Below are 12,365 nucleotides of genomic sequence, written 5' to 3'. Positions count from 1 at the left end.
AGGCAGTTATGATAGAGCTATATAACTGCCTGCCAGTTGTATAATAGTTAGTGATGAGGAACAGCTGGTTGCCTCGGCCTCTGCAAACCTGCTTCAATTTTGCTAATCAAACACAGTCAGGAAGACTAGTATTTTAAATGGATGCCATGGCACGGTTGTGCCATTCATCATTTTAGAGTCTTGATTGACACATATCTCTTTAAAACCATCTTTTTTTTTTCTGCTGTCACATGGGTGACAGTTTTACCTCTCTAAAGTGGGTGTCATTGTGTTGTATGGGCCAAATCCCAGTATTTATTTGTCTGCTTTTCACTTCATATTTTATATTTACTTGAATAATGGGACTTGAGATAGTATATTGTCAGGGTTGGTGTGGGATCCTTTGTGTGTCTTTAGTTATGTTCTGTTGTCATGGCTGCTTTGTGTCTCTTTATAGTTGCACATGACAGAAATGACTATGCAGGTCAAATAATAGCACGCTGCCACAAAATAGTAGCAAATTGGTCAAATAGAAAAGCCAAAAGTTTAGTAATCCATTTTCAATTTCTTATTATGTTTTTATTTGGGTAATAGCACAAACACTCTGATTTTAAATTGAAAATACACAGTAAGCCCCGTCAGAGAGGAATGACACCTCCATCAACAGTAGATTATTTGTAGATTGGCGCCTGGCAGGCAGCAGCTGCCTTGTGGGGTTTTCTGGTGTAAGGCCTTTGTGAAAATCTTGACAGCCTTATTTGAAGCAATCACACACACATACACACAAACACATTCTCTGTCTTTCTTGCTTTCTTTTTGGATGATCCATGTTGAACAAAAACACCATTCAACTCCAAGTTTGGATCCTCGCCCAGGAGCCATATGCAAAACATTACGAAGAAGCACAAGAACATCACATGATCCTCAACTAGGGGTGTCAGCAAAAAAAAAAAAAAAAAAAAAGACATCCACCCAGAAGGCATGCATCTGAAAAAGAAAACATTGCTTCCTATAACTGTACAGTGACATGCATAATGCATAAGGAGGGTCAAACATATTGGTGTTAGAACTCAAAAGCTTGATGACTTACTTAAAAATGTATCTGAACCACATTGCAAAAAGAGATAAGCTATCTTTTATTTTGAATAAATATATATATTTTGAAAAATTACCAGATCTTCTTGGTTACATTTCTGTCACTTGGGTACTAAATTAGTCCAGGGATGAGTTTAACAGCATAGAAAAGAAAAAAAAAAAAATTTTGATGCCCCAGAACAGCTCTCAGCTGTTGAGAGATTTTCGCACAACCGCGCCCCCGTTTTTCCCGCCCACCTGTGTTTGACATTTTATTTTACTTAATCTGCTTGAGGTGTTGAATGTAGTGTTTTAATGAGGTTTGTGGAATTATTTAATAGTTTCAATAGTGTTTTGCCCCCCCCTTCTCTAGGTTTCTGCATGATCTAGCAGAACACACTTCCATTTCAAACTACTATTTGACATTAATCATTTTTTGTATTGGAGGTTAAATGTGGCATTTGTTCAGCAAAATAGTCAAAATTAAAAGCACCTCCTCAACACTGGGGCCTTATAAAGTGAGACACGGGATTGAGGAACTACGATGACAAATATTGTCTTTAGTTTATTTAATAAGTAAATCAGCAGATTCTCTTTACTTATGTGCCTGATGATGTTTTCGCTCCAGCAAGAGTCAGATTGAGTGACACAGTATCAATACAGTTTGGGCAATGTGCCGAAACACTTCACGAGGCCTCTTCTACCCATCACTACCTGTAACAAAGGTCTACATATAACAGCCTTACCTTAAACTGAGACGATGATGTGAAAAAGACTCAGTGAGAGGAGCTGTGTGAGAAGGACTTCTCCCAGGTGTGGCTAATGACAGCGATTACCCTAACCAGAACCAGCTGATGAGCAGCAGCAGTGATGTGGAGAATTAAATGCTAGTGAAGTTTAACATTTATCAGAGATCACTTGCAATAAGTTATTAACATGCTAACACGCTAAAATGTTTACAGAAAAAAAGGCAAATGCCACATTAACTGTTAATGATTCAAAAAAGAAAAAAAAACACAAGAAAAAAATTAAACCTCCTTGTTTTTGTGTTTTGGGAGCATAATTTATTAACTTAAATGCAACATGAATTTTGTAGGATTGCAAACAATGTTGGCTTTATGCCTAACAGTTAGATTGTCTTTTAGCTACCGGTACTTGTTTGTTTTTATTATCAGGGACGGTGTTGCATTTTACATGTGCTGAACTGAGAGACTGAATAGTACAGTTGAGCAGGTCGGTCAATGATTGAAGGGTTCAATCCCCGCTCCCCCAGTAAATTGTTGTTGTGCCATTGGGCAAGACACGTCACCCTCCCTCCCTGCCTCCATTGTTGCTCCACTGGTGTGTGAATGCGTATAAATGTCCCAGTGATGGTAGGTGGGTACTGGCAGCCACGCCTCTGTCAGTCTGCCCCAGGGCAGCTGTGGCTACATCAGTAGCTTACCATCACAAGTATGAATGAGAAGTGAATGAATAATGGACACACTGTAAGCACTTTGAGTGTCTGGATTCAGCGAGTTCTGAAAATGAATGTATGGATCAATTGATGAATTGGATCTAAGTTCACGTGTCCCCTTTGAGATTGTACTCTATGTGATCGCCTGTTCTGACTTGTTTATTCTTGACTTTCTAAAAACACACATTATATGTGAAAGATGAGCACCATTATGCCAACAACATGTTTAATCATTTGGTTGTCAGCAATTTCTTTCCCTATGAAGAAAAAAATATTGTGTTGGTATAGACATTTGGCAAATGTATTTTTTTGTATTTCTCCTTTACATCTGACATGTTTCAAAGGATTCATCAGAAAATATAAATCTGGATCATCAACATTTTTAAGAAATATCTTAGCTTGAATTTTTGTGACACATACATACTTTTACAAAATAAAAGTATAAGAAACACTAAGTGTCCTTCAGTGCTCTTTTAAACTGGATTGATCTAACAAAAGGTATTTACTCAGTGAAAAAACCCTTTTAAAAACTCAGTTAATTAACAGGATTCCAGAAATAATGTTTCTTGCAACTCTCGGCCGGCGTTTGTTTACTTTTCAGCTTCAGATGAATAATTTATTAACTGGGTTTAAGTAAGGAATTCACCAGGATATATCACCAAAACCTGCAACTCATCATCAGTCATTTATTAAAATGCAGTTTAGGCCTGAGATAGAAAGGAAGAAGTTTTCAACAAAAATTATAACAGCATTAATAGAGTTTTCATAGATGGTAAGGGGTTGACATTACTTAATAATTTACTTTTTCTTAGTTAATGGTAAGAAAATGAATGCCTAACGTATTTATGTTTAAGTGTGTTTGTGTGGCAACGGATGAACCCATAAAGATTTAAATTTTAAATTTAAAATATATTGTTTGAGGGATAATTGTGTGTCACATAATCGTACCCCACACTCAAAGAGAGCTAATAGAGTAGACTGCTTAAACGGCAAATGTGCATGAACTCTCAGCCTCACCAACTGTTTGAAGGTTTTGCTGCTTATTCCCGGCCTGTGCATATTCAGCAACAATCTGAAAGCAAGAAGTAAAGGAGTTCAAAGGAAAATCATAAATGCAAGATGGGCGGAAACAGTTTAAGTGAAGCAAAACACATCTGGTTAAGCAGGAGCATTAACGTATCCGAAATTAATCAAAAAAATGTTTTGCAAGCATATATTTTGCTTAAACATCAAAGCTTTGGTTTTGAGTAAGATACTTTATTAAAAGAAATGCATTTCTAAATGAAAATTCTTGACTGACAACTGCAGGTTGTCATTTAACTCCAACAGGTATAGGTCGACTACTAGAGGTCTGAGAGCTTGAAGGTCCTGTGCAATACCATAGCCATTCCTAGAACTCCACTTTTCTGGACAAAGATGACAGATGTTGTTCCTGGAATCTTCAAGTCACTCTTCCAATTCACGGGTTACAGCCCTGAAAGCTCTATTTTCTCAAGTTTCTCCAATTCTTTCTTCCTAATGGTACAATTAGAGTTATTACAACAATTACTATGACCTTCCTCTGCTGTTTACGCACTCGTACAGTCAGGGTCTGGGTGGTTAACCTTCACTATCTTGTCAGTTTGGGTCTGAAAGTCTCACAGGATTTTGGCACAATCATTTTCAATTGCTTGTAATGTTGCTTCATCCTGGGACTTCCAGTCTGTATTTGGCACAGATGCTTCTGTGGGATGTTGTGGTGCTCCATATATGCCTTGATTGTTCAATTTTACATCCACTTTTGCCTCAGGAGCATTTTTGCACCTCTTGACTAATGTAGTTGATCCAAGATAATTGATAAAATACTTAGAATATTTGCTTTTGCACCCATGAATAATGCATCCATTCTGTTTTTTTTTAATCCAGCCATTTAATATCAGATTTCTGGTATTATGTATCAGGTATGACCTTCAAAGCCACTTAGTCATGGTAACTTTCCTGGCGACTTCTTCTGGGTTTACATTTTCCAATACCAAGTCACTTATAATTGTTCTTCATATCTAGTACACCCCTCTTCTAATAACTACATATAAATATGCATACACACACATATACATATATATATATATAAAAAACGCCCCTCTCACCCTTCGCGGGTGGTTTCTCCTCTAAGCTCGGGTCCTCTACCAGAGGCCTGGGAGCTTGAGGGTCCTGCGCAGTATCTTAGCTGTTCCTAGCACTGCGCTTTTCTGGACTGAGAGGTCTGAGGTCTTTCCAGGTATCTGTTGTAGCCACTCCTCCAGCTTGGGGGTTACTGCCCCGAGTGCTCCAATTACCACAGGCACCACTGTCACCTTCACTTTCCATGCTTTCTCCAGTTCTTCTCTGAGTCCCTGGTATTTCTCCAGTTTCTCATGTTCCTTCTTCCTGATGTTCCCATAGCTTGGCACTGCCACATCCACCCAGAGGGGTTACATGCAGAGAATGTGGAATGAATATATATATATATATATATATATATATATATATATATATATATATATATATATATATATATATATATATACATATATATATATATATATATATACAATCCACATTTGATTTGATCTCAATCATTAGGAGCTACTTCACAGCCAGTTTACAGTTGGGCAACTCCAGGGCGGTAATGTGCAACACTGCAATTTTTCCACAGTTGCATCAGTCTTTACATGACAAAGAAAGGAGCAGCGTGATGAAAATACTAATAAGGTGCAACCACATCATGTTAGTAACATGTCTAGTTCACAAACCTAAATAGGTTTCTATGTACAGAAAGTAACTTGTCAGCAAATGGAACACTCCGGTTAACGGGAAAATTGATGCTGAAGAAAAGTCTTGCATACATACCCCAAATAAACAGGATCCTCTTCAAAATGTTATTTTTGATAGAGTTATAATAATTAATATTATAGTAATCAAGACCATAATAAACAACTGTTATAAATACTGTATAGCCAGATTTTATCTGACCATTGAGTATAAGTTCCTGCCACTGTCAGATGTTTCTGTTCAAATACCAGACAGACATGTAAACACACAGAGACCCACTTCCACAAAGCTACACAACCTCGGCAGCTGATTGCTTTTGTGATGTATTAAGAAACAATACTTATATATTGTATGTCTTGTTGATGTGAAATTCTGGGGCTCTTCAGTTTGTGTAAACAGAATTTTCCGTTGTCGTGACTGTAATGGATTATCATTTGAAGCTTCATGACTGTGTGTGGGTTGGCTGGTCCAGATTTCCACTCTTGTTCTGTCGGTTGTTTCTATGCTTTCCAGACATATGCTTCATCAGATCCCAGCCTATACTTGGCTAAGCAGCATGCTGTCATTGCATTGGTTTCATTAATCAGCATGCAATGTGCAAGGGGTCTCACAGTACGACTACTTACATGGGCTTTTGCTGCATGCATGTGATGATCTAGTGCCAATTCAGAATTTTCTCTGTAGCAACTGTGCCATCACCAACTATAATGCAAACTCTAATACAAAGTTGTACTTGTTTATTTTTACCATCAGGGACAGTGTTGCATTTTACATGTGCTGAACTGAGAGACTGAAAAGTACAGTGGAGCAGCTCGGTCACTGATCGAAGGGTCAGCGGTTTGATCCCGGCTCCCCCCAGTCAACTGTTGTTGTGTCCTTTGGCAAGGCACCTCACCCTCCCTGCCTCAAATGTGCATGAATGTCCCAGCGATGGTCAGAGGGACCGTATGTGCAAACTGGCAACCGTAACTTTGGCATCACCTATGAATAAGAAGTGAATGAATAATGGACACATTGTGTGCACTTTGAGCATTTGGAAAAGCACAGTTGAATCCAATCCATTACTATTATATTTTTTATTATTATTAACTACATCATCCATTCATGTTTGCCTTTAGATTCAATTAAATGTTACATGTGTTAGCGACAAATACAGAGACTGTCTAATATTGCACATACATTGAGTCTGCCAGATGCTGCTAATGTAATCCCACCCCCTACCGTATACCACAGCACATGTGTAATTATTATTATTAGTATGAAATTAATCATTGTAACTCTGCTGTAAAGTCTCTTTCTGAGCAATTTTGCTATTGACAAGATTAAGAAAAAAACAGCATTTACTGGTAGAGCCCCAACTCATTACTTTTACTGTTGTCTCTCTTCTGTAGCATCTTTTGCAATTAAAGGTACAAGAAACAACTATAAAGCTCAGGGGATGACTTCATTTAGCAAAAGTCAATAATTCTTTTGGGCAGCCAAGATCCATCTAACAATTTCATGTAAAGACTATTATAAGAGTGACAGCTAATGAATCATCACCAACGAAAGGCAGCTTCCAGAATTCAGACCAGCCTACCTGAAAGACAGTGGAGTGAAGATTCTCACTCAACTGTTAAGCTACGTTCACACCACCTTCAGCAACCCACATTTCAGGCAAAACTCAAGCCTTCATACGTACCTACGCTAATTTCTACAACAATTTTGGGGCTCCATCCTTGTACCTAGGTTGAAAGTTAAAGGTTGAACTTTGAACAATCAGGGACTTGAATTTGGTGGTGACATATAGATGACGTCCCCTCTAATTCACGAAAAGGAAAATCGTTCGACTATTGATGATAGAGGACTTCACATATCGGAATAGAGCTGTGAAAGAAAAAGCCTGGAGCAGGATTTCCAAGATTTTCACTTTGACATTTCACACCAAGCCTCCAACTGTAGGTGGCGGATATGCGCTACTAAACAGTAGCAAAAGAAAAAGAATGCCCTCCCTGCTTGTCCAGTGTGAACACCGTGGGCAAACGCATGTCCCAGAACCCACGTTTAGCGCGTTCTTGAACTAACGTCACATGCCTGGTGAGTCCGCAGCTTTCGAAAGAAGCCTAAGCAGACAAAATGAAAAAGAAATATAAATTTAAGCTTTTTTTTTCATTCCAAAGTACAGAAAATAGAACTACTAAATACCAGATCTTTTATCCAACGTAGTGCAGCTGTTTTAGACCTAATTCATTGTAACTAAATAGTTATTAGTACTCAATTTTTGTCATATCTATGACTCCAACAACAATCTGTGCAGTAACAAGTTGCACCTGTTTTGTTTTTGTCACAACTACCTCAGTTTGACAAACAGAATCCCGATAGCACTAAAAGCAACAAAAGCTTATCCTTAGACACCAAAAATAGTTTAAAAAGAGTTAGTTTGAATGTCACAAACAGGCAAAAAAAAATGAGTTGTTTGTGCATATACTCAATTAGTGTTAGTGTGAACCCTTAAAAAATAGAGCAGAATGTGCATTGTCTTTTTCAACAAATGCCACAGAACCGCTTTCAAAACCCAACTTGACACGGTTCTGTAAATATTACAATTTTAGCCTTTGAGTAAGCGTTTTTTTTAAATGGAATCTTGATAGTGCAAGTGCCAATTAATCAGATTCCGTGACTAATAGCACGATTTCTCTTTTGACAGACCACTGCTGAGACTGAAAATGTCATATTTGCCCACGACTCAAGATGCTGTTCATCCCATGATGTTTATTTAAACTGTCATTACACCCTGAGCCTAACCACATCTTGTAGCATTTACAAATTGAATATTTCTCAAGGAGAAAAGTCAAAATATAAACTTTTACGTTTTTTCCTTTATTAAAAAACGAATATGTCCAATGAAAAGAAAGAAATGTAAACCAGCTTGGAAAGTTGTTAAATACATGGTTTTCTTTGATTGTGAAACATAGTGCTTTGTTATGTGTCTTAAAAGCTCATAACTCTTTATTAACAATTTTTTTTATTGTTATATTAATTTATCCTTGGGTTAATAAAGGTTTCTGAAGGGATAGGTGTGCTGATTTTTCATTAAAAAACATCAGTAGGAATTGTCATGAAAAGACAAAATCCTGCACCATACGCATCACCAGCAAATAAAAGATATTGGAAAATCTTCCCAGTGGATGGAAGAAAACCTGCACTGAAAGACAGCACAGAACCACTAATCATGGCAGCACAGAAGCAAGCTCTAATTAGAGGATCAATAGTGGCCAAGATCTACCACACCAGGCAGGACTCCAGGTGCAGGCTGTGCAAAGATGCCCCCTTTTGAGAGTGGCCAAGCCAAGATCCTTTGGGACTTCCAGATCCAGACTGACAAAAAGGTAATGGATAACAGACTGGACATAGTAGTAGAGGACAAGAAGGAGAAAAAAGGCTGCAGTGATAGATGTCTCAATCCCAAGAAATGGCTACAACAGGGAGAATGAACATGAGAAGATTGAGAAACGCCAACGGCAGAGAGGACAGCTGGAAAAGTATATGGAAGGTGAAGGAAACGGTGGCCTCTCTAGGTGCCCACTCTAGGCTTACCCTCCCCAAAAACAAATAAATACAGAAATATGTGTTATCCCTATTTAAATTATTTCCAATTTAGTTAAATATTTCAGGTGCAAAATGTGTTTTTTCAAAAAATCTTTTAAGATGATTGTAAATAAAGATGCTTGGAAAATTTAATTTTAATTTTGCTCTATGTTCAACACAGCTTACAGCACATCTATCTTCCCTCCCAGTTTAATGCAAACAACATTGTCATTCAAGTAACTTAGCGTCTTCTGCACAGTCACTCAGATTTTTATTTACTGTTGATTTCTGAAGGAGATAAAAAAATCAAACAACTTAATATAAATTTTCTGGAACAACTGGCAGTTTTCAGGGAAGTTGTAATCAGCAAAGTTTATGCAAATAAGACAAACTAAAATCATTTTTAGGACAGAGACCAAATAAACCATGAATTTTAACAAATCAAAAACTGACTTGAGTACCAACAACAAAGATAAATAATTTAATGAGTGGCTGAGATTTTGCACTCTGTTGTCAAGGAAACTGGCCAAAGTAAACAGGTACTTCAACCACCTACTTCTAGAGTCCAGAGAGACCCTTACTGATATGAATAAAGAAAGTATATTTTTCATTTTAGAAAACTGAAAAGGAAAATGAATGAATTTAACTAACAAATAAAAAAAAATATTTTCTTACATTTGCTGTAACTGATCCCTTTTAGAGCTGCTTTTATCAATAAATGTCAATTATGCTCTACAGTTGAGTGTCATGTCTAAATATTAGAGCCAGTAAAGAGTGACTGTTGTGATTTGTCACTTTAGTGATGAAACATTCAAGGAATTAGATACTTCATTGAGAGTAATAGGTATACTATAATTTATCATCTCCTCTATTAATGTCTTTGCTCACGTCTTAAAAAAACAAAAACATATAAACTGAGAGCGGTTCACCAAACACACATTTATAGTTTTTTGTGTCAAGACCTAGTAGAAACTTTGCAGATTAACTTTAAAGTCTGAAATATGTGTTGCAGCATTAAGTTATTATTATTATTTTTAGGTAGAAGTTATAACTAACTCAAATTTTGCTTTATTAATTAATGAAATTTTGCTCCCTTTGGATTGCAATTAAACAATGGCCCCTTTATTTCTGGGCCTGCTAATTTTCAAGAGCTCCCCTCTATCGACACTTAACTATCTAATGCTAAATTAGTTTCTGTCTTTTCAAAGACATGCAAATTAGAATTGCAGCAAATTAACTGGCTCTCCAGCGCATCCTGGGCACTGAAGGGTGGACCTTCTTAGCTCCGTCTGCTGTTTTTATTCACATTCTGGAACCTCTCAGTCACTTTTGAAGCACATTTTAACTCTTAACCTGTCTGAACTCTTAACGCCCATAACAATGTTGGAAGCCTACAGTTCTTATTGCAGTTTTGACATGCGTTTTCCTCCTAATGGTCTAGCCCCCTCTAGTGTGTGAACCACTGATCACATTTTCGCTCAAAGTTATTTCAAAGACACTTCTTCCATACATCTTGTTAGCAATAAAGTGAATTTAAAAGTTAAAGTGATCTTTTTCTAAATTACTATCATTTAGAAAAATTAACTTAAAGTCCAAAATTAGGGCATGTATCATTCTGGCAACTAATTTCTATTTTTGCCTTTAGCAGCTACTCTTCTCTGTTTTTTTTCTTCTCTTTGGAACACATTTCAGTCTTGTCAATGACTTTCAGAGGCACAATCATAACCACTAGGGGGCACTACGAATCAACCCAGTCATTAAAAGTTAGCAGGGGATTTGTAAGGGTGGTTGTTTCTCCAGCAGCAAACAGCTTTTTGCTGTAATACTGAAGATGAAATCCAAGACAAACAGGTCTTTTTAGCACACTTACCCCTACTCTCCCCTGCTATTTCGCCAATTTTGCAAGGTATATATACCACTCTACCACTTTACCTCAGCCCTTCCATTTCTTCTTCCTCTTCTTTTCTTTTCTTTTCTTTTTTTTAAGCCACTGGTGGTCGTGTTGTTTGGAATATGCTAATCTGCTACGCACCAGCAACTCCCAGGGTGAGGATCACTTATTAAAAGCATAGTTGGGAGGGTTTATGCAAATAGAGTCAAATCAAAGCAAGCTTTCCCCTGGTTGGTTACCTCTTTGCATACATTGTAAATTTGAAAACAATATTTTATTCTGGATATTCCTTTCTTTGGCACTCGTGTCACATCACATGTTGTCTGTTTCATGTTGAATTCATGTTGTTCTGCTTTCTCTTCTCGTCTGCAAAAAGAAGGGGAGAAATTTCATTTCCCCTTGAGTGGATTGACAGATTTGTTCGAAGGAAAAGATGGATAATATCCGCTGTGGCCAAAGGCTGCCGTGAAGTAGACTGACACAGACACTGATTAAGCCTCTTGAGATCTGAGGGGATTGTGCGTCTTAGTTGAGGAAGAAAGAGAGCAAAAAGGAGAGGAGCGTGCAGGCTAAAGAAGGAATTGGCAAATTGGATGAGATGCAAGTGTCCTGTGGGTGTGAGCAACGTGTTTACAGTGGAACTTTCTGTTCAGGTTGGACTAACAATTGGCCTTGGATGCTTTTACTTCAGACCCTTAGGTGAAAGAAAGAGGGTCTGAGCTGATCTCGGATCAACAAAGGAAAGCTTGATTGTTTGTGGAAAATGCTGATGCCTGACGTGGTCATTATTTAGAGATCAGGCAAAATCAGAAGACTGTGGATCTCATACAGAGACGTGTAATGAGGAAGCCCTTAATGGGACCTTTTGACATGCAGACAGATTAATGCTTATTGCTCAGTGATTCATCTGTTTAAAAAACAGAACTCTGTCCTTTAGGACAACTTTTTAGCTCAGGTTTCAAATGTAGAGGCTTATTGTACATCATCCAAATTTATCTTTAGTAAATGAAATAAAAAGCACAGTGCTTACCTTATAGATCCTGTGAAGAGTACTACTCATCTCAACCAGAAGCGCGTTTTTTCACCCGATTAAGAGCAATCAAAGCTAAAATTTTATTGGCAAATATATTATAGCCAAAAAGTAAAAGTAAGTTTACAGAGACAGAAATGTATATGATGTGTCATTCTGTAATAACACTGTAGGCAAGAAGAAGTTTGAATGAGTTGAGTTAGTTGAGCCCCCAACCAAAATTCTTACAAACAAATAAAAAAGTTCAAATAAACCCTTTGCCTATCATGAAATAGTTTTAAAAATTTATATATAATAACAACAACAACAACAACAACAACAACAACAACAACAACAACAACAACAGTATTTTAATATGTTGAAGCGTCCCAATGTCCTAATCCTTCCATTTTGGCTGATCATTTCAGAAATATGAAATGTGTATGATCTTGAAGGAACATACAAACAAACACTTTTTTACTGATAAAAAAAAAAAGCACAATAATTTTTGCAATAATGCATTTACAATGCAAAAACAGTGTCAATCAAATGTGTCAAAAACCTCTCAATTTATTTTTTAAAAATTTCTATAATGTTTT

Source organism: Oryzias latipes, chromosome 15 (assembly GCF_002234675.1).
Source record: "Oryzias latipes chromosome 15, ASM223467v1".
Lineage (NCBI taxonomy): Eukaryota > Metazoa > Chordata > Actinopteri > Beloniformes > Adrianichthyidae > Oryzias > Oryzias latipes.
This window is presented reverse-complemented; position numbering follows the sequence as displayed.